Consider the following 26,846-nt stretch of genomic DNA (forward strand, 5'->3'; position numbering starts at 1 on the left):
TCATTCGCAACATCAGTAGGCAACACAGCGGGATTCGTATGTCCAGAAATCATGTCGAAAAAATATTACATTTCAAAAGCATGTCCAACCACAGTTGTTGGCAAGTGTTCGTGTCCGAAGTAGCCTTCAGTGTGTGTATATGTATTCATGTGACAGAGAACGTGACCTCATTGTTCAATCCTCTCTCTCTCTTCTTTCTCATTCGAACGCACACACGCAAGAACGTAGCCTACGCACGCATGCACGCGCACGCACACACACACACACACACACACACACACACACACCCCGCTGACGCACACGGCAAACCACGCACACACACACTGACTGTCGGCAAGCATCTCTTTTTGTTTTCTTTACCTTTGTTTATTGTGTTTTCGATATTTGTGTTTATTTTTTGCTTGACTTATCTGTTTTATTTTAATGTTTGCTATCCACATCGTGTGATAAATGTTTCTTCTCAGTCTCCGAGTCAGTTTAGTTTCTGCACGCCGCTTTGGTACTCCTTGTTTTTCTAACTGGTGTATTGTGCGCGACTGATTTGCGGATTTATTTTTATTCCTTTCATATGCAGTTGAAGTGTTGTGGGTGTTATTGTCTGTATATGCTATGTTGCGTCTGTGTATGCCTACAAGAATTTTGGGTGTAATGTGCCTGTGGTCTGCTCGCAGTCGAGCACAGAAAACATGGCGGCGCCCTGTGGCAAATTCGTGGAAAGTCTTCCCGACCGCAGATACCAGCGTCGTCCGCGACGCTGGAACAAGTACAACTGCATACGGATATTGTCATATGGCCATATAGCCTACATTTACACGGGAACAAAAGGCTAGCAACGGCAACTTGTTTTTCGCTCAAACCCTGTAGACTCCTAAAACGCAAAAAAACTGACACGTAACATGGCGTTATGCCTTCAACATGTACAATCACTCATGTATGCGGAAACTGTCAAGTGGTCCTACATTCGCAAAGAAAAACAACGCATGCATTGAACATTGTTTTTCATTCATAAACTGTGGTCTTAACACAAAACCGGATGTTTTGCCTGCAAGCCGGCTGCACAAGTAGAAATACGGATACCAACAAATGGTCCATATTTTCTGGGGAAAATAACGCAATCAATCACTCTCACTTACTCTGTAACAAACGCCGTAGCGTCTTCCTTTTGTTTATTACATTTAGTCAAGTTAAATGTTTTAACATAGAGGGGGAATCGAGACGAGGGTCGTGGTGTATGTTGTGTGTGTGTGTGTGTGTGTGTGTGTGTGTGTGTGTGTCTGTGTGTCTGTGTGTCTGTGTCTGTGTCTGTGTGTCTGTGTGTCTGTGTAGAGCGATTCAGAGTAAACTACTGGACCGATCTTTATGCATATGAAATTTGACATGAGAGTTTCTGGGAATGATATCCCCGGACATTTTTCAATTATTCGATAAATACCTTTGATGACGTCATATCCGGCTTTTTGTAAAAGTTGAGGCGGCACTGTCACACCCTCATTTTTCAATCAAATCGATTGAAAGTTTGGCAAAGCAATCTTCGACGAAGGCCGGACTTTGGTATTGCATTTCAGCTGGGTGGCATAACATAGAATTAATGAATTTGGTCATTCAAATTCGGAAACTTGTCATTACATTTGTTTTTGTTTTAAACGACCCAGAAACAATTTCATCTTATTCTTCGTAATTTTCTGATTCCAAAAACATATACATATGTTATATTTGGATTACAAACAAGCTCTGAAAATTAAAAATATGAAAATTATGATTAAAATTAATTGTTCGAAATCGATTTAGAAACAATTGCATCTTATTCCTTGTCGGTCCCTGATTCCAAAAACATATAGATATGATATGTTTGGATTAAAAACAAACTCAGTACGCTAAAAAGAATAGAGATACAGAAAAGCGTGCTATCCTGCTCAGCGCGACCATTACCGCACTAGTCTTGCTTGTCGATTTCACTGCCTTTGCCACGAGCGGTGGACTGACGAAACTACGAGTATGCGGTCTTGGTGAAAAAATGCAGTGCGTTCAGTTTCATTCTGTGAGTTCGACAGCTTGACTAAATGTTGTTATTTCGCCTTACGCGACTTTGTCAGATCTTCAAAAAGCGTTCTGCCTCATTTGTTTTAAAACACTCATAATATCCTCATGACTCCTAAAACACAACAGCACGAATTTCAATGTCTTTGCTTGTAATCTGTTTTAGTAGAACTGTGGATACTGTCAAGTGGTTCTTTCATTAACAACATCACTTTACTGATAACGCACCGTGTGACCTGTCGGCACGGTTGGCCTAGTGGTAAGGCGTCCGCCCCGTGATCGGGAGGTCGTGGGTTCGAACCCCGGCCGGGTCATACCTAAGACTTTAAAATTGGCAATCTAGTGGCTGCTCCGCCTGGCGTCTGGCATTATGGGGTTAGTGCTAGGACTGGTTGGTCCGGTGTCAGAAGAATGTGACTGGGTGAGACGTGAAGCCTGTGCTGCGACTTCTGTCTTGTGTGTGGCGCACGTTATATGTCAAAGCAGCACCGCCCTGATATGGCCCTTCGTGGTCGGCTGGGCGTTAAAGCCATATGTACTCGATGACTATACACGCTAATTGCTTTACCAACAGCTGGAGACAGACTAAATTAAGTTCCCTGCCAAATATTGTGGTCTAGGACCCCTTAAATGTTGAGATATTTGAATTTTCATTTTGATCTGGATCGTCCTATTTATAGATTTGGCAACACATGTAACGTTGATGCAAGGGAGAGAACACCGCGGCTTTGTTGACATCCTCACTTTTTCAGAGGCTAGAACAAGCTGTAATGCATGTATTATGGTCCGCGCATGGTGACGTATCGTCATTATATGGTCTTATGGTGCGTTTGACATCGATTGTGGGCAAACTACACTTTGTAAACACGGGAGTGCGTTAGTATGCCTTTAAGCAAACAAACAAACAAACACACAAATGTGACCTGTTTGTGGTCCGGAGAAACTGGTTGAATTCTCGTGTTGCCAGTCTTGGCCACACAACCTTGGACCTTATCTGTATTTGTTAGTCCCTCAGCAAATTGAAAATAGTCACATGTTTCTGGGCTGTTCTACACCCTACGACTAAGGAAATGCTGACTGAATAAATCTGATTGGTGTATTTTCGGTGTTTGAAGCTAGTAGTGTTTCTTTACCCTCTCTCTCTCTCTCTCTCTCTCTCTCTCTCTCTCTCTCTCTCTCTCTCTCTCTCTCTCTCTCTCTCTCTCTCTCTCTCTCTCTCTCTCTCTCTCTCTCTCTCTCTCTCTCTCTCTCTCTGTTTCTGTCTCTGTATTTGGCAATGTCTGTAAGTGTGTTAGTGTCTGTGTGTATGTGTCTTTGTGTCACGGTGTCTATGTTTCTGTCTGTCTATCTGTTTGTTTGTCTGTCTAAACTTGTTGACACATGTTAGGACACCGTTCTGCGTGTACACTTTTTCAGATAATATGCCCAGCTATCTTCGTTTCCTATTGTGAATAAAAACGTTTGATGACGTAATAATTGGGTTTTTTTCGAGGCGGTCTTGTGCCAACGTCATGTCTCTCTTTGTCTATCTTCCTCGCTCTTTCTCTCTCTCTCTCTGTCTCCCTCTTTCTCTCTTTGTCTCTTTTTCACTCTCTTTATCTCTCTGTGCCTCTCTGTCTCACTCTCTCTCTCCCTATTTCTTTCTCCTCCCTTCTTTCTCTCTCTCTCTCTCTCTCTCTCTCTCTCTCTCTGTCTCTGTCTCTCTCTCTCTCTCTCTCTCTCTCTCTCTCTCTCTCTCTCTCTCTCTCTCTCTCTCTCTCTCTCTCTCTCCTTTACAATTTCGTATATAATGTCATGTCTAAAGAGTATCGCTCCGTATTATGAAAAGCTGTGACTTTTACCTCTATCAATATTAACGCATGCACTGCCAAAGGGATGCATTTCTCACTATAGCCTACATTGACATTGAAGTCTAGTGGCCGCACAATTTACAACAGTGATCGATCGTAGGTCATTTGCCTGCATGTGGAAAAGTCGTAACAGGCCAGGGAAAGATAGCTGAGCGTGAAGGCAAGAGAGAGAGAGAGAGAGAGAGTACGTGGCTGTCGGCAGTTTTTAGTTTCCGGGAGTGAAGTTGATTTCACTCCTGTGTGCATTGTCTGAAGGATTAGACGTGTCCTCATTTTGTGAAAAAAAGTTTCAGTGGATATATATGCCAGGATAGTTGATACTTTCAGGAGGGTAAGTAAGGTTCTGATACGATGCTTTTACAATTCTTCGATGGTTTGTTGTAAATTATGTATCTGCTTGCGAATGTTTTGATGTATCGATTATTATCATTACTGATTTTCTCTCTCTCTCTCTCTCTCTCTCTCTCTCTCTCTCTCTCTCTCTCTCTCTCTCTCTCTCTCTCTCTCTCTCTCTCTCTCTCTTTATCTCTCTCTCTTTATCTCTCTCTCTCTCTTTATCTCTCTCTTTATCTCTCTCTCACACACAAAGACATCTATCAAAAGACAGAGAGAAAATGTGTATGTACAATTTCATAAAGATCGGTCCAGTAGTTTTCTCGCTCTACAATTACACCGAGACACAAATACACACAAACACCACTACGGAGTACTTGATTTTCCCATACAAATCCAAATCCATATCTGTACAAACCCAGGCGAATATTGGTGGCCCAATTATTTTTATCCTTTTCATCCAACTTCAAGAGCATGCTATATGCCTTCCTTTGTAATCTGTCTTCATTCATGCTCGTTATTTTTAACCAATAACGTAAAAAACGCAAATGACAATTTACGAACAACGAATACCTTCCTGTGTCTCCAAGCACCATATCATTCGTGAAGCCGGCACTCAAATATACTCATACTCATGATATATACTCATTTTTTGGTCGTATCATTCAAAAATGTACCTGGAAAGGACAACATTTAACCTTTAACCGCATGATAACACTTACCGTCATGAACACCTTTTCCTCTTCAGCAGTGGCTATATAAAAGTTGCTTTGATTTTGTTTTAATAATATTTTTTTTAGCGCATCATCAACTCGTGTCCATAAAAGGAACATTTCCTGTGAGGACGTTAAGGACCCCCTAGTTAGTTTTCTTTTAATAATAAAATCGTCCACAGCTGGTCCTTCAAATAGGCCTAGGCTTTACTGAACTTAAGGTTAAAGTGATACTGACCTTGCAACGCAAGTAAGACATTTCAAACTGCCCTTAAACGTTTCAAGTATGTTTCTTCATAATTATAACATTTTCAAAAATAAAATGTTACTTAAAGTTACACATTAACATGCTTCCATTTGAAACTTCGAGGTCTTCATCGGGGATTGACGCCCGACCAAAGGTAATTGAAGCCCGACGGAGCGAAGCGATGGAGGGCTTCAATACACCTAGTCAGTCGGCTAAGGACCGTTTTGGTTACTTTTTGGCGTCACGTTAGCAAACACATTTTTCTGATAGATTTTAACACCACAACACTAAATCTAAAGTTTTGGGGCAATATTCCAAACCAACGGTGAGAAAAACGTTGGTTTGTGTGTATGATTTCCTTCTTTGGCGTTACTATTCTTGTTTTGAGGGTTGGGTTCATAAAACGGACATAAAACTTAAACCGCTTGACAGAAATTCTATAACTGTAAATCATTCGAAAGGGAAGGCATTCATGTACACGTTTGTGCCACTTAAAATGACGTCATAATCTGTTTATTTTTGTGAACTTGACAAGAAGAGCGGGGTAGTAGTTGCGCTGAGAAGGATAGCACGCTTTTCTGTCCCTCTCTTCGTTTTAACTTTCTGAGCGTGTTTTTAATCCAAACATATCATATCTATATGTTTTTGGAATCAGGAACCAACAAGGAATAAGATGAAAGTGTTTTTAAATTGATTACGAAAATTTAATTTTGATAATAATTTTTATATTTTTAATTTTTAGAGCTTGTTCTTAATCCAAATATAACATATTTATATGTTTTTGGAATCAGCAAATGATGGAAAATACGATGAACGTAAATTTGGATCGTTTTATAAAAAATATATATTTTTACAATTTTCAGATTTTTAATGACCAAAGTCATTGATTAATTTTTAAGCCACCAAGCTGAAATGCAATACCGAAGTCTGGGCTTTGTTGAAGATTATTTGACCAAAATTTCAACCAATTTAATTGAAAAATGAGAGTGTAACAGTGCCGCCTCAACTTTCACGAAAAGCCGGATATGACGTCATCAAATACATTTATCAAAAAAAAGAAAAAAACGTCTGGGGATATCATTTCCAGGAACTCTCATGTCAAATTTCATAAAGATCGGTCCAGTAGTTTAGTCTGAATCGCTCTACACACACACACAGACACACACACACACACACGCGCACATACACCACGACCCTCGTCTCGATTCCCTCCTCTACGTTAAAACATTTAGTCAAAACTTGACTAAATGTAAAAAGGAGGAATAATTGCAATCTCACACACACACACACACACACACACACACACTTACACACACACACACACGCACACACGCACACATACACACGCACGCACGCACGCGCGCGCACGCACGCGCGCGCACGCACGCACGCGCACACACACACACACACACACACACACACACACACACACACACACACAAAGACACATACACAAACATACCGACAAAATGACAGACATACACACAGTGAGACAAACCGACACAGAAACACCCACACATGCACGCACGCACTTATGTACGCGAACAAAGACGTAGAGATGCTTATAGAGAAACACTTACGCAACCAAAAAACCACGCACACAAACACACAGACAGACAAACTTCATTCTTGGTAGAGAAATGCATTTCTTACTGTGTTGCTTTCTCTTTAAGTGCACCTACCTCGCAGAGAGAGAGAGAGAGAGAGAGAGAGAGAGAGAGAGAGAGAGAGAGAGAGAGAGAGAGAGACACACACACACAGACAGACAGACAGAGACACAGAGAGAAAGAGAGAGATAGACAGACTGATAGACAGACAGAGGGAGAGACAAACATACGAACACACAGACAGACATAGACGAACACACAAACAAAGACACACAGACAGATTTCACTATTGTATGTGCAAGTAATTTTGTTAAACCACACGTTACGTTCACTACTGAACGTGTAACCATGTAAAACGTTACTATCTCTTTATATGTGTTTACTTGCATTGTAATCCTGGGGGGTGGGGGGTATAAATGTATGTAACGCGCAATACATGCCTTTTAACTTACTAGAATTGGAATTGTCATTTAAAGACTAGCATAAGAGTGTGACACGTGGTTCATTCGTTATTACCTAATTACAAAAAGAAATAAAAAGATAACGGCACTGACGCTACCGGAAATAGAATTTATCAGTGAAATTCTACCATCAATTTAGTAATCGATGCGATGTAAAATTATCCTAAAACTGTGGTATGATCACGACATCGTTTAGCATTTAGGATCAAATGGTGCCAATGTGTCCACAATGCACTAATCACAGACAACAGTTATACGCTTTACGTACATGTAACTCTCCAACTGACATTGTCTGCCACTTGAAACAAATGACTTTCGAAGGAAAATTAACTCCTATATATAAATATTATGTATGATTTTTAATAATTACTTGCACTTTTTGAAAATAAAGCTTTTTCTACGATAAGGTGTTTACCTCCTAAATGTATAAGTCATCCGGTAGAAAAACCGGAAGTATCGTGTACTAAGCATATGTATATGTTTAAAAAGTTAATTGTGTTAATGTAGAACATCTTGCCTATGTATATGTTTAGGTTTTGAATACTTTAGGGGAAAAGCATAGCCATTATTCAGTCATCTTTAACTAACACCCCTAATCTCAGGGCCCATTTTGTTAGTGGGGGTAGGGTTTCAATCAGTCAAAAATCACTTTCATTCAATATTGTCTGCCATTTCAAATACATACACGTAATTGCACAATTTCTTGAATTTTAAGATGCTTTAACTGACTATACCAAAAAAAACTGCACTTTTTGTAGAATTAGTTTTTTTTTCATGATTTATGTTTAAAAATGTCAATTCTTACGACAAAAAATGCTAACAGTTGCCTCACCAGACGACACGTACCTACGACGTGAATCGTGTCTGTCAATTAAAATGCATATATTTTGAAATAAGGGGAATCATAACATATTTCACTGTGAAGTGTCTCACTCTAATATCTTCTGGGTTCATGGTGCATTTGGTTAAGTGAATTGCAGATAAGGTTTTTTGAAAATGACAGCTATACATATATTTTATTAAAACTTAAACTGGTGGAGTGAAAAACAGACCTGTTTTGAAGAAGTCGTACTAAAATCATTTATGGCCTTGAACTTCACAGTTTGCGTGTTATCTTTTAAAGAAAACCCGTTTTCATCACTAACAATGACCTAATTTACGCATACATATCGGTCGGTCATAGTCGCGTTTTTATTAGAGAGGTAGTGTACAAAATGTCGTTTTGTACGTTTAAATTACATGTCCATTATTTTAGTCATATATCAATCAATAAGTAAATGCGCATACTTTTATTAAACGTTACTTTCACTTTAAGATCGCTTCTAACATTTAGTATAATTTCTGACAAATGCACGCTATGTAATAAATTGATAATATTATGGACGCCATGTGGTAAAACCGGAAGTTGAATTATTTTGCGAGAGCAAGATCCTTTTACAATGATCACTTTCCTTTTATATTGAGCTGATCTTTAACGTTATGGGTAAAAATCTAACATATTGAACCAAATTATCCTTTTTCAAGCCTGTGTATGTGTAAACTCTTTTTTGCTTCGACCCGGTTCGGTTTTCGGAGTTGATTCAGAATCATCCATTATTTATCTTATATGACTGTTGTTTTCCTCGGTAAATTAACAATTGTTGATGTAAAATAATTCTAGCTGTGAGAATAAACAATTTTCAAGATGTTTTTGATTGCGGTTTCAACCAGGCGTTCAGTTAGCTATACATATCGATTGAGAAAATGGCATTTCCTGTTTTGTCGTCCGCATGTTATACAGATGTTGTTAAAAATAAAACTGTGTATACGAATTAGGCATTTTACTTGCTGTCTGATGGCAACAATCTTTAGCTTTCGTTTAAGGTATAATTTGCTTATATCCGTACGCAGTCAAGCGGTACATGACGTTTTTTTGTAACCTACCCCCTGCGTCATGGCTGCATTTTTGCAGAATATGGGTCATGTTACAAAAACGCTTCTCATTCTTAGGTGGTTGGGTTTAGCCATTTGTCGTTTACTGAACTGTGGCTGCAAATAAAACGAACTTTCCAACAAACATAATATCTAATGTGACCACCAAAAGTAACCCTCCCACTATAGCCAGCCTATTAAACAACAAAAAGTTCGTAAATGGAAGTGCAGTGGCCCACAAAAAGTAAACGTAAACATCTACTCAAAACATTTTCTCAGATGGCGACGAATTTGCTCGCGAAACTTAAACCCATCAAACACCTCTCACAGCTGTAGCTAGTTTCCCGGGCCCCGTGTGACTTTTTCATGATCAAGCATGTGTACTTTCTTTTTGCAAATGTCTTTCCACAAGAAGGCCAGGGACACTTGTGCGTTACCATAGTTTTTATGTGACATACATGCTACGACGATTCCAATGACCTGCTACTGGCGTATGCTTTTCTACATGCGTTGCACTTCCGTCGCGATATAACCTTGAACGGTTGAAAACGACGTTAAACACCAAATAAAGAAAAAAAGAATGCGCTGCACTTGTGTGGCTAGAGCTTGGTATGCACACTGTTGGAAGGTTTATACAAATCGCGTGGCCTTTTAAATGTTGTTGAGCACAGACCACAACAATGTTTCCATTCAGGCTCTTTCCTGTGAATTGTTTTCTCATGGGCAAAAAGATTGCGTTTCTGACTGTAACATTTTCCACAATCATAACACTGGAACTTCTGAACAGGCCTCTTTGCCTTCGGTGTGGATGATAATACTGACGCTGGTTTAGTTTTAACCTCTTCTGCTGCGCTGATGTCGATAACGCCAGCCAGCGATCACACCTGAGATCTCCATTCTCCTGCGCCCTGCTGAAAACCACAACTCCGAACCCATGAAAAATAGACCGAGAGATAGAGAGAAAGTCCTTGGTAAAACTGAGTGTGACTGTCTGTCATTTCTTCACGGATATATATGACTGAAGATGTCAGGGTTAAAAGCTATATGACTGGGGCGCGTAGCAACAACGAACACTATTTTTGCGGGGCCCGTAACAAGCTGATATTGGGGACCGTAACACGACACACAAATATTCTTCATTTTACCCCCTTTCCTTTTAATTAGAAACATAAAATTAACTCTGACAGATTTGTCTGAGTTCTTTTTTGTTTCCGTACATAATTTTAATCGTTAAGTAGACTACATTTCATGTTAGTCAATCTGTTCCTTACATTCAGTATGACAATCTTTATAGCAATGTATTTTTTTGAAAAAACGATAAAGTGTACTTAGTTTGGTATAAAAACTGGTAGCAGCCACCTTGTAGAGTCCTACTTTGGGTGTAATCCACCCTTAAAAAACACGCGATGAAGTTGCGGCACAGATGGCTGGCCATCAATGTGGCGGGCCACTTCCGTTTTCTGCCGCCAATGTTTTGGTTTTTGAGAGCAGACGCATTCCATGATTTGACACGTCATTACAACGCTCATGTAGGGAAATGTCACTCATCATCAGCTGTTGTGTGGATAACACACGACTCCTACCAAAGCAAGGTTAGAATGGAAAAACAGAGCAGTGTAGCGATATTCTGTCGCGATTCGAGCGCGTGCTTTGCGGTCACGTACACCGCTGGACTGCCGAACCGGCGTGTCAGTTGAATCGCTGCATCATCCTTTTGCGACAAACTACACATAATTTATGGTAAGTGACGTTTGTTACAGTACTACCTGGCAAACCAATACTATCTGGATAGCAGTGAACAAGTAAGGACTTCTCCCTGAACGAAACTTCTTTTGCCTTTGCGAGCAGTTTTAAAGCGTCCCGTACACAGGTCTAACATTGTCGCCGTCGCGAGATGCTCAAGCAATGATGCTATAAAAAAAAATTTGTTTAAAAAGGTTATGAGCGAAGCTCTCACGGCGAATACACACACGCACGGCCCCTGTACTGGCTGGAAGCGTGTAGTCTTTCACCCACACTGACACAGTTGTTAAGTCAATATCGCTATCCAGCTTTTTTTTTTGGGGGGGGGGGTTGACTCACTCTCTCTCCACCCCCCTCCATCTCTCTCTCTCTCTCACTCTCTCTCTTCCTCTCTCTTCCTCTCTCTCTCTTTATCTCTCTCTCTCTCTTTATATATCTCTCTCTTTTCCTCCCTCTTTCTCTCTTTCTGTCTCTCGCTCGCTCTCTTCCTCCCTCTTCCTCCATCTTTTTTTCTCCCTCTCTCTATCTTTCTCTCTCTCTCTTTATCTCTCTCTCTCTCTTTATATCTCTCTCTTTATATCTCTCTCTCACTTCCTCCCTCTTTCTCTCTGTCTGTCTCGCTCTCTCTCTCTCTCTCTCTCTCTCTCTCTCTCTCTCTCTCTCTCTCTCTCAGTCTTTTATTGAGCGCGCGTGTCAACTGCAGACATCATGTTTATTTGAAGAAAACGCCGCAATGTCCTGCTGCTTCAAATCTCAGACACTCACGACAAAAGCCTCTTATTTTTATATTTAGTCAAGTTTTGACTAAATATTTTAACATCGAGGGGGAATCGAAACGAGGGTCGTGGTGTATGTGCGTGCGTGTGTGTGTGTGTGTGTGTGTGCGTGTGTGTGTGTGTGTGTGTGTAGAGCGATTCAGACTAAACTACTGGACCGATCTTTATGAAATTTGACATGAGAGTTCCTGGGTATGAAATCACCGAAAGTTTTTTTCATTTTTTTGATAAATGTCTTTGATGACGTCATATCCGGCTTTTCGTGAAAGTTGAGGCGGCACTGTCACGCCCTCATTTTTCAAAAAAATTTATAAAACGATCCAAATTTACGTTTATCTTATTCTCCATCATTTGCTGATTCCAAAAACATATAAATATGTTATATTCGGATTAAAAACAAGCTCTGAAAATTAAATATATAAAAATTATTATCAAATTTTTTTTTTCGAAATCAATTTAAAAACACTTTCATCTTATTCCTTGTCGGTTCCTGATTCCAAAAATATATAGATATGATATGTTTGGATTAAAAACACGCTCAGAAAGTTAAAACGAAGAGAGGTACAGGAAAGCGTGCTATCCTTCTCAGCGCAACGAATACCCCGCTCTTCTTGTCAATTCCACGTGCACTGTCTTTGCCACGGGCGGTGGAGTGACGATGCTACGAGTATACGGTCTTGCTGCGTTGCGTTGCGTTCAGTTTCATTCTGTGAGTTCGACAGCTACTTGACTAAAATAATATTGTATTTTCGCCTTACGCGACTTGTTAAACTGTCTGTTTAAAATCGGTTTTTTAACAGAAACAAAAAATCCACATTGATACAAGAATGGAAAATGGTGAAAAATCTAAGTCAAGCGGATAGGAAACCGGTGATAAATTATGTAAACTATGTAATACGACTGTAATGCAGTTTGATGTCAAGTACATCTAACACAAATTAAGTAAACATTTACTGCAAGAACATCTGATACCTGGCAAATGCTTGTCACTTGTGTCTGTAATACGACATTGGCCAGTAGAAGAAAAATCAAGAATGAACAGAACGAAACTATTAACGAAAAAACGACTATGTAACACGGTCTTTAGTATTAAGCAGGATGTTATAAGTCGGTCAAGGTTATAATGAGTCAGAGCTACAGCTGCACCGTCCTTACTCCGGGTTCGCCAGTTATTATTACGCTTTACGATTGTGGTCGACAGCTGACACTGACAGAATCACTGAGCCGTGGTAACGATACTGCCACGAAGTCTAATGAATGAGGGGTAGGCCGGGCCAACTGTGACAGTACTCGACCGATTGTCAAGTTTATGACATATAATATTGAAGGGTTGAGAAATGTTTATGACTGTGAAATAAGAGCCTACATTGAGAAGTTTGATATTGTCTTGCTAGTTGAAACGTTTTCAGTTACCTTTCCGTCCTTGATTTTTCCGCTATATGATGTGTTTCTTTCTCCAGGTTTAAAAGTTTCAGACGCAGTCACTGGGCGTCTCTCCGGTGGTGTAGCTTTGTTGGTTAAAAAAGAAATTAGCCATTTCGTCGAAAGAGTAGAAACAGAATACGATAATTGCGTTGTATTGAAATTAGCAAAAGAGTTGCTGGGGTTAGAGAGTGATGTATTATTGCTAGGGACATATCTACCACCAGCCAACTCTGCCTATTATAACGAAACTGAAATTTCAAATGGTGTGTCTATTATGGAAGAGTGTATTTTGGATCTTATAGAAAACGTTGGTGATTTGCCCTTTATTTTGTTTGGAGATATGAATGCAAGAACAGGTTCTCGGAATGCACGTGAAATGCAGTGTTTTTATGATGCAGATTACTTCAGTGTGTTCCCGTCACAGAACACTGAAGTCGAGGAAGGAGACGATTGTTTTGAAGAATGCGTGCGTGTGTCGAAAGATAGAGAGGAAAATGCCTTTGGTAAATATTTGTTGAATGTTTGTGAGCAATTTGACTTTGTTATTGTGAACGGTATGCAGGGAAAGGGAGGAGGGGACGGTAACTTTACCTATGTTTCAACATCGGGTTGTAGTGTTATTGACTATTTTATTGTGTCAAGAAATTTGTTTTCTTCTGTTTCACTTAACGTAGCTGAAAAAATTGAATCCAAACACATGCCTGTGGAAATGATCTTCCTGCCAAATGATGTTTTAGTTAACTCTGAGTGTAATGTTTCTAAGGCTGTCAAGATTGAAAAGTTTGTTTGGTGTGATGAAAAGTCGATTTCGTTTGTATCCTCATTCTCTTCTGAAGAAATTCAGGCCCGCCTCCGAGATGCCACTGAATTAATAGAAGTGGATGTCAATTTATCTCTAAGTAAATTTAACGAAGCAATGACGATGGCAGGAGAGTGTATGAAAAAAAGAGTGTATATTGGAAAAGACAGACAACAAAGGTGGTTCGATTCAGAATGTTACCATAGTAGAACAGATCTCAGGCAAAATCTTCGTTTATTTCATAGCGGCCGTGTAGACAAGGATTGTTATACTGAAAAAAGAAGTAGCTATAATGAACTTATTAGACAAAAGAAAAAATCTCATCGTCAGTCTTTTATGGAGTCTTTAGATAAAGGGAGTAGTGATCCTAAATTGTTTTGGAAAACAATCAAATCTTTGGCATCTAAGGTGGCAGGTGTGATTTCCATTAATACAGAACAGTGGTACCAACATTTTCATAATGTGTTTAACTCTTTTACAAAAGAAAATAATGACCATACTGATTTTGTTGAGGATGGTGTTAATCGGGTATCTGATGGTGATGATAATGAGGAGATGTATGACATGGATGCGCTTGAACGTGTCATCACTGAAAACGAAGTAAAAGAAGCTATTAGAGTATTAAAGAATGGTAAAGCTGCAGGACCCGATTATTTAATTGGGGAGTTCTTCAAGAATTCCGCCACAGCTGTTGTGCCGTTTCTTACAAAATATTTCAATAAATTGTTTACCTCAGGACTTTACCCTGATGTATGGACGGAAGCCATAATTCATCCCCTTCACAAGAAAGGTGATAAGAATAATCCTGATAATTACAGAGGTATTTCATTACTATGTATATGCAGCAAATTGTATAGCTACATTTTGAACAACAGATTGACGAATTGGATCGAAAAACATGAAATACTAAATGAGAGTCAAGCTGGTTTTCGCAGAGGCTATAGTACCGTTGATCATATTTTTACACTACAAGCTTTGGTACAGAAGCAGTTATTGACACACAAGAAGTTGTATGTCGCTTTTATTGACTTTCGTAAAGCTTTTGATTCAGTTGTAAGAACTACGTTGTGGAAAACTTTGAAGAAAAATGGAGTTAAAGGAAAGATGTACCAGGCGCTCAGCTGTATGTATGACGTGGTAAAAGCAAAAGTGCGATCAGGAAGTGATTTTTCGGACTCCTTTATGTGCCCAAGGGGTCTAAAACAGGGAGAAATTTGTAGTCCAGTTTTGTTTTCTCTACTAATTAATGAGCTAGCTAATGATATTGTCCAGAATGGAAAACATGGTATTCAACTTATTTCAGACTTTTTTGAAATACTCATTCTGATGTTTGCAGATGATATTATTCTTATTTCAGATTCTGTATGTGGGCTCCAGAATCAGTTAAACATTCTGTGGGATTCGTCTAGACGTCTTGGACTTGAAGTTAATTTAGACAAATCTAATATTGTTGTTTTTCGGAACGGTGGTCACTTGGCCTTGCGAGAAAGATGGGTGTATGGTGGACATCCTATGAGCGTTTTGAACATGTATAAGTATTTAGGAGTATGGTTGTCTACACGCCTGTCCTTCTCTCACACTCTTAATGATTTTGCTGCAAAAGGGAAAAAGGGAGTCATTGGTATTCTAAAATGTTTATGGCAACTGGGTGACAGATCTCCAGCTATTTTTTTCAAGCTTTTCGACGCACAGATTCAACCGATGCTGGCATATGGTGCCGAAGTTTGGGGGGTTGAAGCAGACCATACACCTATAGAGAGAGTTCATTTATTCGCACTTAAACGTTTTTTGAATACGAGTATGAGAACACCAAATGCTATGGTTTATATATGGAGAAACGGGAAGGTACCCCTTGTTTATAAACAGCTTTGTTAAATGCATTCGTTTTTGGCTACGTATATTGAGGATGCCACATCATCGCCTTCCGAGCAAGGCGTATAAAATGCTGAAATATCTCCATGAACAAAATAAGAAAACATGGGCCTCCTCGATCTGTTACACTCTGTACATGTACGGTTTTGATGAAGTATGGGAAAACCAAGGTGTTGGCGATGAGAGGGCGTTCCTAACAGCATTTAAAGAAAGACTTATTTCATCCTACAAGCAAACCTGGCTTGAAAATGTACAAGGAAGTGAACGTTTCTCTCTGTACAGAACCTTCAAATCAACCCTAAGATTATCCAACTATTTAAGTGATTTGAAACATATTAAAGCTAGAAATCTTCTGATTAGACTTAGATTGGGAGTATCTCCTCTGAAAGTGCATCGATTTCGCTTTAATTTAAATGCAACCTCCGCTGATTTATCTTGTCCATTTTGTTGTAGCAGTGTTGAAGATGAAGTCCACTTTGTTTTAGTATGCCCTAAATATGCTGAGTTAAGAGAATATTATATTCCACGAAAATACACTAGAATCCCATCATTGTTTAAATTAACCATGCTGTTTTCAAACACTAGTAAGCCGCTATTGCTACGTTTTTCTACATTTGTCATGAAGGCGCTTTCCATTCGTAATCCATAATCCGTAAACGAAACAGGGCGATACAAGTAGGATGTTCTTGTTTTTGTTCAATATGTGCATTTGTATGCTGGTGCTTGAGATGTGCTCATCTCCATGAAAAGGGCCCAAGGCCTACTCATTAAAATATTCAGACTTCAGACTTCTCTCTCTCTCTCTCTCTCTCTCTCTCTCTATCTCTCTCTCTCCCTCTCTCTCTCTCCCTCTCTCTCTCTCTCTCTCTCCCTCTCTCTCCCTCTCCCTCTCTCTCTCTCTCTCTCTCTCTCTCTCTCTCTCTCTCTCTCTCTCTCTCTCTCTCTCTCTCTCTCTTTATCTGTACTCTGTGTGTGTGTGTGTGTGTTGGGGGTGGGGGCTGGTGGAGGGGGGGGGGGGGGGCAAAAAGGAAAAACGGAACTAGATCACTACAATGCAACACATTCAATGAATGATAGTTTGCCACAATTGCATAAAGCCATATAATTATGTGTATACCGGCTCACATTCTTCTCGTCACAGTCCTCTTTGTCTGCCGCAAGTCCTCTTTCGCCACAACACGCCACATGCAGGGCACAGATGAAAAATAGCGACACGTGCATTTTTATGGAAAGCCGTTTGGCTCATAACTATTACAGCTGTAATTTAAAATAAATACACCTGTATTTAATGATAAATACAGCTGTATTTATTTCTTAAACGTATACAATAAGTATCATTATTAATTACAGGTGTATTTTTTTATTAATTACAGGTGTATTTTTTATTAAATACAGGTGTATTTATTATAAATTACAGGTGTATTTATTTTTAAATACAGGTGTAATTATTATTAAATACAGGTGTATTTATTTTTAAATACAGGTGTATTTATTATTAAATACAGGTGTATTTAAAAATAAATACACCTGTATTTAAAAATAATTACACCTGTATTTAAAAATAAATACACCTGTATTTAAAATTAAATACACCTGTATTTAATAATAAATACACCTGTATTAATCAGTTATTAGTCACGTGGTTAAGCGACTTAAAAACTTGGACTGGGAATCCACATGAAAAACACTAAGCTTATACGCGTCTTCATCGCCTCGCTTTGCCGCCTTTTGACAGACTGAACAGCTCAAGATGGCGGGGGCGGCAAATGTCCCTGATGTTTTGGAATGTTTGCGAGTGCAGTTTAACGCTGTTGCCCAAGCTCGCACAGCAGGGTAAGTTAATTGTTTTATCAGACGAATTCGGTTCTTGTGACGTATTCCCCACGATCTACACCGAGTCAGTGGGGCATCCACATCCAGATTGAACTTGAAGGGAGGCCTGTGCGCGTTTTTGACCAAAGATGCAAAATATTGGAATTCGGTGCGAGAATTAGACTAGCTGCTATATCGTGTTATCGGTAATCTTGAACTTTAGCGTGTTAAATTCATAGCTCTTAATTCAGAGGCATTTACGTCTCCAAATTTGTAGATTAGAACCTGTACTTGTAATCATAACAAGTCATTTTAGATCCCTTTGAAGTTACGGAATGAACTCCGATGATGAACTGTACGAATGCATTTGACCCATCAAAGAAGGAATTATCCGTGTGACCAGACAAGGGAGACAACTCTTTCGTGTAGATGATGTCCCATGGTTGACAACGTACGCCATTTTCGGTGCATTTTCGTCACGCTAAAGTTCAAGATTACCTTGCTATCTGTGTGTGTGTGTGTGTGTAATGTGAAAGGTAAATATGCGCCGAAATGGCTGCAATCTACTGGCCGTATAAAATTTCATTTCACACGGCATCACTGCAGAGCGCCTAGAACTGTACCCACGGAATATGCGCGATATAAGACTCATTGATTGATTGATTGATTGTGTGTGTAATCCGTTGTAAAGTGTATATTATGATTATTTGGTGGCGGCGGCAGTGGTACGTATATAATCTCATATGGAAAGCCGTTTGGCTCATAACAAACCTTGATTGATATGGGTTAAAGCTGTGGTCTATTTATGACTTTCCGGGGCTACGAGGTTGAAAAATAGGGACAAAATCATGTACAGATTTCTGTACAGCAAACACTACCCGAAACCCCACCTATACGGCGTGTATGACCTTGAGAGCTTCAGCTAGTCAACGCTTGAATTTTGCAGTGGTAACATCCGGTTTGCTCTCGCAGAGCTGATCATATTTGTTGTCAAGAAGGATCGAGCAGAAAAAATAAACGACTTGGCAGGGATTCGAACTCAAGGCATCGGGGCCTCGAAATGTCGGGGCCAATGGCTTAACCGCTAGGCCACTTCACCAGTATTGTCAAAGATAAAAAAAATTGATAATTTTATATCATTCTACGCTTGAATTATCATTTATGCGTTGCAAAAACGTAAAAATTGACATTAAAATTTGCCTTTATTTGCAAACATGTTTTACAGAATCGCAGTACATGTTTACACCGTCATGCTACACGACATTCGCGCCATGCAAATAGCTGCGACATCTCTATTTACAACATGCAAGAAAATGACAAGAACAGTAATTGAATCTCTCCAAAGCCAGTTGAAACCAGACATCTAAGAAATAGTTATACATGTATTCACTTCTGAACAATGGGCGGATAGAGATATAAATCATGCTGCTTCAAGAATAACATAACATGAATTCATATCAATGTTTTTCCTTCATTTTCTCAATTGGCGCAGTAGCCTAGTGGTTAGGACATGAGACACGAAGTCTCGAGGTCGAGAGTTCGAATCTTCGCCGGGGCGTTTATTTTTTCCCCTTGATCTCTCTTGAAGATAAAATATGATCAGTCTTGAGAGAGCAAACCGGCTGTTATCCCTGAAAAATTCAAGCGTTGACTGAAGCTCTCAAGGTCATACACGCCGTATAGGTGAGGTTTCGGGTAGCGTTTGCTGTACAGAATTCTGTACATGATTGTATCCCTATGTTTCAACCTCGTAGCCCAGGAAAGTCATAAATAGACCACAGCTTTAATCTCCAGAGCTGTGTACCAGGGAAAACCATGTTATGAAGTAGACTTTTTATTAAATTTAACTTGAGACATTTAAGCTGTACAAATTAATTTCATTCACAAATACTAGTTTCATAAATATCCTTGGCCTGCAGAGATAGAATAACAAATACTTGCACATTTTGTTTGTCTTAGTGTTCAGTAAAAATACAAAGGTTTTAAAGTAAAGCACCTTCATAACATGGAAACCGGAAGTTGTGACATGAATTTGAATACTGCTAACACTACCAAGAAAATTATATATATATATTCTATGTTGTTTTGTTGCAAGTCTGCATCATTACCAACCTGGAGTATTACTGGAAAAAAAATTATTACTAAAGAAAATATGTATACTCTCGATACTCTCCATGCACATGATTTTTGTGCAGACGAGAATTTTTGCAATTCAATAAAAGGGCGACCACCCAGTAAAGTATTGGTTCAATTATGTTCTTTTCATGGGTTAGTTGTTAGCAACAATGTAACCGACAAACTTCAAACTGAATTTTTGTGCCTTCCTCTAACATATATTATATATTTGAAAAACATCAATGTTTACCTGTGTCAAGTTTCTTTTTTGGGAGAGTATACATTCAAGTTGCCATTTAATACATGTTTTAAGGACTGAAAATACATGTCACAAAATGGGAAACGGCCCAGGAGAATAACTTGTATGTAAAGCAGCAAATGATAAACACATGGTTTTACCCCTGAAAGCTCCAAAGATTTGGGAAAATGAATCTCGTTTGCCTTCACATATCAAACTGAACGTCAAGCAGCTCAAAAAAAGTCTCAAGAAAAGTTACGCTTTCAAAATAGCATTTCATTCTGTGTCGCAAAGCATGCTTAACATTTCTACGCTTCTACAAATGAACACAAGCATGCAATAATTCCCTCTCTTTTGAGTCCTGGTACTTGTATGCTTATAAAGAAAGCGGGATGATGTTTCCTTTATTTCAGAATTTCTTTTTTGTCTTGTTTCAGATGGAAAGTGCGGAGAAACCACCATCTCAGATTTCGTGTTTTTCATGTCTGGGAGCCGGTCCACAGTACCAGGAGGGTACCAGAGTCCTCTGACCGTGGTGTTTGTGGACACACCCGAAAAGCCACTCCCCAGAGTGTCAACTTGTGCCCTCAGAATGCAGGTGTCTGTCCGACACGTCAAGAACTGAGGCAGAAGCTGTCCCAGGCTGTTCTTGAAGGGGGTGGATTTTATTTATTGTAAAAACTTTCCTTCAATGGTGCGTTTAGTTTCTGCTTGGTAGCCGTAGCTGTTGGTGTTTCTATCTGTACACACCCTGGGGGGGGGGGGGGGGTGTTAACGTTGAACTTTGAAATCTTAAAATTATTAAGACAAGGTGTGTGTGTGTTTTTTCTCTCCGTAAAATAAGCTTTATTTTAGGTGCCTGTACCGTACATCATTTCTTACTTGCTATTAAATGCAAGAGAGAGACTTTCGAAGATTTGATGTTTGTGTTTCGCATTATTTTTGCTTGGTAGCCGTAGGTGTTGGTGTTTCTATCTGTACACACCCTGCGAAAAAATGTTTGTTCTACAATTTTGAAGAGAATTCACAAATGTATTCAAACTGAATTATTTGAGGTCATGCTGCAAAGGGAAAAAAAACCATGACCCTGATTTAACCGGTTTCCTATACTCCTTTACATACCTTGTTTTTGTTTTGATTGTTTTCTTTGCTTTTTGCAGGGGGGGGGGGGGGGTGTTTAACGTTGAACTTTGAAATCTTAAAATTATTAAGACAAGGTGTGTGTGGGTTTTTTCTCTCAGTAAAATAAGCTTTATTTTGGGTGCCTGTACCGTACATCATTTCTTACTTGCTATTAAATGCAAGAGAGAGACTTTCGAAGATTTGATGTTTCTGTTTTGCATTATTTAAATTGCCGTTGTGTTTCAAGAGTGTGTTCTGTTCTTATTTGTTTTTTTGCACCACTGTTTGTCATTATGTTGCCTGCTTTTCGTGTTCCGTGTAACGCTGTCCATGGAAAACATGTAAATCATTGTATTTCTCTCGACTATTGATCAAGTAAACTAAGCACTTCACATCATATCAGGTATCAGTTACCTAATGTACAGAATAAATGGTTCAACCCCCCCCCCCAACTACACGAATAACACGTTGCCAGCAAAATATCAAAAGCACTCGGACTAGCGTTACAGTGTCCCATACAAAACTTGGCAATATACACCATAAACCGGATACAAACAAATCAATTGCACGCTAACAACTTTGTTATACTGTCTCATAATGGTATACAAATTAATAAACTCAAAAGCGTTTGTAACAGTTAAGATAATGTGATATTCGTGCCCCGTGTAACGATAGTCTGTTTTTATGTTTTACCAAATTAACCAAAACTGGCGTTGTCTACTGCTTTTCCTTTTATAGTTTTACACTCCTCTGTAGTGAAGGTCACTGCTCACACAAGGGCGGGGATGTAGCTCAGTCCTGTTGGTTGCTGTCAGCGCGAGTTCGTCCCCACGTTCGGCGAGAGATTTATTATTGCTCACAGTCAACTTTGTGTGCAGACTCTCCTCGGTGTCCGAACACCCCCGTGTGTACACGCAAGCACAAGACCAAGTGCGCACGAAAAAGATCCTGTAATCCATGTCAGAGTTCGGTGGGTTATAGAAACACGAAAATACCCAGCATGCTTCCTCCGAAAGCGGCGTATGGCTGCCTAAATGGCGGGGTAAAAACGGTCATACACGTAAAAGCCGTGGGAGTTTCAGCCCATGAACGAACAAACGGCTCACACAATTTCAGCTTTCTTGTTTAGTTTATAAATTTCAGCCTCAATTCCTCGTCTCTGTAACCAGTATTAAATAGTGACTGTTTTGCTAACTGTTCAGCTGTCACCTGCCAAGTAGAACCGATGTATTCTTTATGATGTGATAAAATTAAAGTATTCATTCCACTTTGTGATGGATGAACTCGCAACTACCAAGTATTACCAGTCTTATGATGGGATCTTCTTCTTCTCGATCGCTCAGACAGGAACTCCGGAACTTCTGATGAAATCTGCAGTACAGCGAAGACTCTGCAGGGTGCTTATGATGGGATAAAAATTAAGTATTCATTCCATTTTGTGATAGGTTAACTCTCAACTGCCAAGTAATACCAGTCTTATGATGTGATAAAAATATTCATTCCGTTGTGTTATGGGTTAACTCTCACCTGCCAAGTATTACCAGTGTGTCTTATGATGTGATAAACATAAAGTATGCATTCCATTTTGTGATGATTTTCCTTATTTAAAGTGGATTTTCTGCATGACACTTGTTTGATTAAAATTAATTGTATTTGTGGCAGACAACTTGAGTTATGTTTTGTGTTTTTGTAAAAACAACTTGTTTTTTTTTAATATGACTGGAAATGAGACTAGCAGCCATGAATCCATAACTACATTTTGCTGTCCATCATAGACATCTCACTCGCACATGTTCATTGCCTCACCATACAGGAATCAAAATCCATACAAACAATTTGTATTATCCAATATTCAAACTTGTCATACACATTTATTCATACACAAGAATTATGTGTCATACACATTCAAGCAATCAAGATCCAATAAATGTATATAATTGATGTTCTTAAAAAGACTACACACACACCTAAATATATAGGTGATCTTTGAAATGGGACATTTACATGCAAAATTCAGAATGCAAACAGAGCTTTGGCTTGCAAATAATTATGACAATCGTCATGAATAATTTTTGAAATTGTTGTGATACTGATTCAATTTTTCACATAAAATCAGAATTTCATTTAGTTTCCTGATACAAATGATTCGTCTAGCTTACCTTGAATAAACATACCAATACGTCAAAAAGTAGGACTTCTGAGCTCAAAGATTAATAGTTTGGTTTGAAAAATCTCTAAATACACATAATTACAAAAACAAAACAAAATTCCGTGATAGAACATGTACTGATCTTGCAACTAAAGTAAAAAGGGGACTCAGGTGTGCTGTTAAAATTTTTGGCACATTTTAGTATCTAAAACTCACCTTTGATTTTAGGGGGTGCCTATTCTTTCTTTATTTGGTGTTTAACATCGTTTTCAACCACGAAGGTTATATCGCGACGGGGGAAGGGGGGAGATGGGATAGAGCCACTTGTCAATTGTTTCTTGTTCACAAAAGCACTTAATCAAAAATTTGCTCCAGGGGCTTGCAACGTAGTACAATATATTACCTTACTGGGAGAATGCAAGTTTCTAGTACAAAGGACATAACATTTCTTACATACTGCTTGAGTAAAATCTTTACAAAAATTGACTTTATTCTATACAAGAAACACTTAACAAGGGTAAAAGGAGAAACAGAATCAGTTAGTCGCCTCTTACGACATGCTGGGGAGCATCGGGTAAATTCTTCCCCCTAACCCGCGGGGGGTACCTATGCGACTGACCACAATGTTTACTTTCATCAGGCACAAAGTTCTTCAGCAGAAGAATGATTAATATTCTAGCAACAAACATGCAATAAATTCATACATGATTATTGATGTTCAAAAAATGCTCTACACTACTTCACCAAACTAAATGGAGAACTGAAAATGTTTAAAACACTTACTTTCTTTATTTGGTGTTTAACGTCGTTTTCAACCACGAAGGTTATATCGCGACGGGGGAAGGGGGGAGATGGGATAGAGCCACTTGTTAATTGTTTCTTGTTCACAAAAGCACTAATCAAAAAATTGCTCCAGGGGAAAACACTAACCATAAACAATAAACACCACTATGAGGTTTGATAGGTAACTTAAGTGACCTTGACCTTCAATGAACGTTGCAAATAGCTTATGTTCTGATGAATATGGGTGAATGAGGCACCATTGAATATAAAAAGAAAAATAACCGATTTGACTCTAGTTAACTATGGCGCTCATGGCATCATACCAAAGTTTGAACGAGTATCCCTTTCACTGTTCTGTACAGCTGTGAAAACACAGTGAGACATAATAATAATGAACATAAATTAATCACCCCTTCTCGCCAGAGCTCACGGCAATACACAATAGCAAAACAAATCAGAGCATTCACACACCGACACACACAAAGTCGTTAAAGGTTTATTGGCTGCGGCAGTAATAGCCGCAAGAATAATCCTTTAGTTCGTTCAAAGTACCCAAGCATTTGTTTGTTTGTTTGTTTGTTTATTTGTTGCTTAACGTCCAGCCGACTACGCAGAGCCATATCAGGACGAGGAAGGGGGGGATGAAGGGGGCCACTTGTCAAGCGATTCCTGTTTACAAATGCACTAACCCATTACTTGTGTCCCAGCAGGCTTTAGTAAAACTAAATTAATACCTACTGGAAGATTACCAGTTTCCAGTATGTTAAAATAGGCTTAACCTATCTACTGCTGGACTTACATCAGAACACTAACAGATTAAACTATACATGAATCGCGAGACAAGCGGCAAGAGAAGAGATTTTTGGAAAAAATACAGGTGAATGAGCAAGAAGGCAGAAAAAAGAAAAGAATTCATGAAGAAAAAGAGAGCATGACAGGAAAGAGGAACCAAAAATCTACCTAACAGCAAACTAGAAAGCTCCTGCGGTTCCTGAATAACAATGAGTTCCTTTATACGTTGGATTGGGCAATAGTCTGTTTTAAAAACTTTCAGCAATTTTCAACCTTATAAATCTATACTATAGACACATCAAAAGAAATTTGGTGCAATTAAACAGGTAACCTAATGGCAAATCATTGTGTAAAACTTTCTTTACAACTTTCTTTCACAAAGTGTACGTATTTTTTTTTTTTTAGCAATATTGTTTTCGTGGTGCAGTACCTGTGTTTAAAAATAATAAAATACACAGCGGACATAATTTCGCTTTATTTGAATGACTTTCCACTTTACAAAGATTGGTTTAGAATTAGAGCGCAGATTTAAACCAATTTGAAAAAACAGTTGCTTATACCTTCTACCATGCTTGGTACTTTGAACAAACTTTAGGATTGTTTTTGAGGCTTTCATTGTTGCAGCCCAATGCTGCTCAGTGCAAATTAACTTTTTTGAAGGCGAAGTGTCTGCACCCAGACACATCCTTACTCTGAGGTCTCAAAGCAAACCCGCAAATTGAGGCACACCTCCCAACGCCATGCAAGATATTGCAGATTTATTGCACGATTACGTGGCTGGAGCGGATAGGGCAAGTAGCCTAATAAGTTTACAATTTAAAACGAATGCTTCTTTCATTGACAAAAGCAGTAATCATGTGTCAAAACACTGGATCGGCTTTGGAATGCGCTTGTAAATAAAAGTAGACAATGAATTTTTCTTGTGATTCCACTGACCAATCTGCTTGTAGTCTGGACAATGAAGCGTACAAAATATGGCAAAATCGTATGGGTTCACAGGTCTGCTAGTGCTATACACTTCAGGTTTGGGGTGTCCACAAGCTAACTTTTTTTTTACTCGAGCATGTTGGCAACGAACTGGAGAACAATATCTGACCATTGTTGCAGTTCCACTTTTTACCTTGTGTTTTAGATACAATATCTAAAGAACACACCAAAGTTATATTCAATACTTTACAACAGTCATGCTTCAAATCAATCTCGTAAAACACTGATGATTTAGATTAATGAATAAATTTATTGGTTGGTAATATTTCCGGATTCTTTAACAAACTATTTCTATTTTAGATCTAACGAATTTGCGTTCATAGTTAATTGTTCTTGCATTGACAGCTAGTTTAATGTCGAACTGGACTTATCTCAAATGGGCTGGTTAGTTACAAAGTCCGAATGTCCTGATGGAAGCCTGGATTCACATGATGACCGTAGCAGTGACGAACTTGATGAAGATTACTGGATGATGATGATAATTAGTAGACAAACTCCTTTTGCTCCTCGCTGGTGGATCACACTGGTGGCGTAGCTTGATTAGTTCACCCTTATCCCAGCGGATCCTAGACGCTCGAACCCCTGGATCAAAGGTAATACTTGTTATTAACAACGGTATCCTAGGATCAAGGTTAATTTTGATTTCTTGCCCTATCTTCATGTCGGGCGGTTCGCAGACAAACCAAGCATGGTTACTGAATAAAATACTAGATCTATATGCCGAACCAACTTGCAGCATGTACGTTTATGACTAACTTCATTAAACATTCTAAAACAAATATCATATGCGAATAGATGTGAGTGTATAATAGCTGTTCCTTGATGGACGCTCGATATTACAACGACACCTTACCTCTTGATGCTCCTTTCCGGACACTACTCTACGAGTCTGCGCGGCTGCGGGTTACATCTCAGGCCTTGGGATGGTAGGTTAGGTGCCGGCGGCTTTTCATCGGTGGTTACACAGGATTCTTGTTCCCCACTTGTAGCCTCTCAGTACCCGGCAAATAGAGTGACCGTAATGGTTAGCGGTTCACGTTTCCTTCCTCCAAATAACTGTTTTCATCCCACGAT

General features: G+C 39.1%; 1 protein-coding gene and 1 long non-coding RNA gene across 2 annotated transcripts in view; both read left to right on the top strand.

Annotated features, from left to right (window-relative positions):
- Nucleotides 1-3,994: 3,994 nt before the first annotated feature.
- LOC138956942 (uncharacterized) overlaps nucleotides 3,995-26,846 on the top strand; it is a 41,414-nt gene continuing 18,562 nt past the window's right edge. Inside the window, exon 1 of the mRNA XM_070328142.1 lies at nucleotides 3,995-4,218. The gene's annotated coding sequence lies outside the window, so the exon portion shown is untranslated. The remainder of the gene's footprint in view (nucleotides 4,219-26,846) is intronic.
- Nucleotides 17,319-22,727, top strand: LOC138956940 (uncharacterized). Its single transcript, XR_011452877.1, has 2 exons — nucleotides 17,319-17,607; nucleotides 20,377-22,727. It is a non-coding gene; the product is annotated as an uncharacterized lncRNA (long non-coding RNA).

The sequence above is a fragment of the Littorina saxatilis genome, unplaced genomic scaffold (genome assembly GCF_037325665.1).
Source record: "Littorina saxatilis isolate snail1 unplaced genomic scaffold, US_GU_Lsax_2.0 scaffold_595, whole genome shotgun sequence".
Lineage (NCBI taxonomy): Eukaryota > Metazoa > Mollusca > Gastropoda > Littorinimorpha > Littorinidae > Littorina > Littorina saxatilis.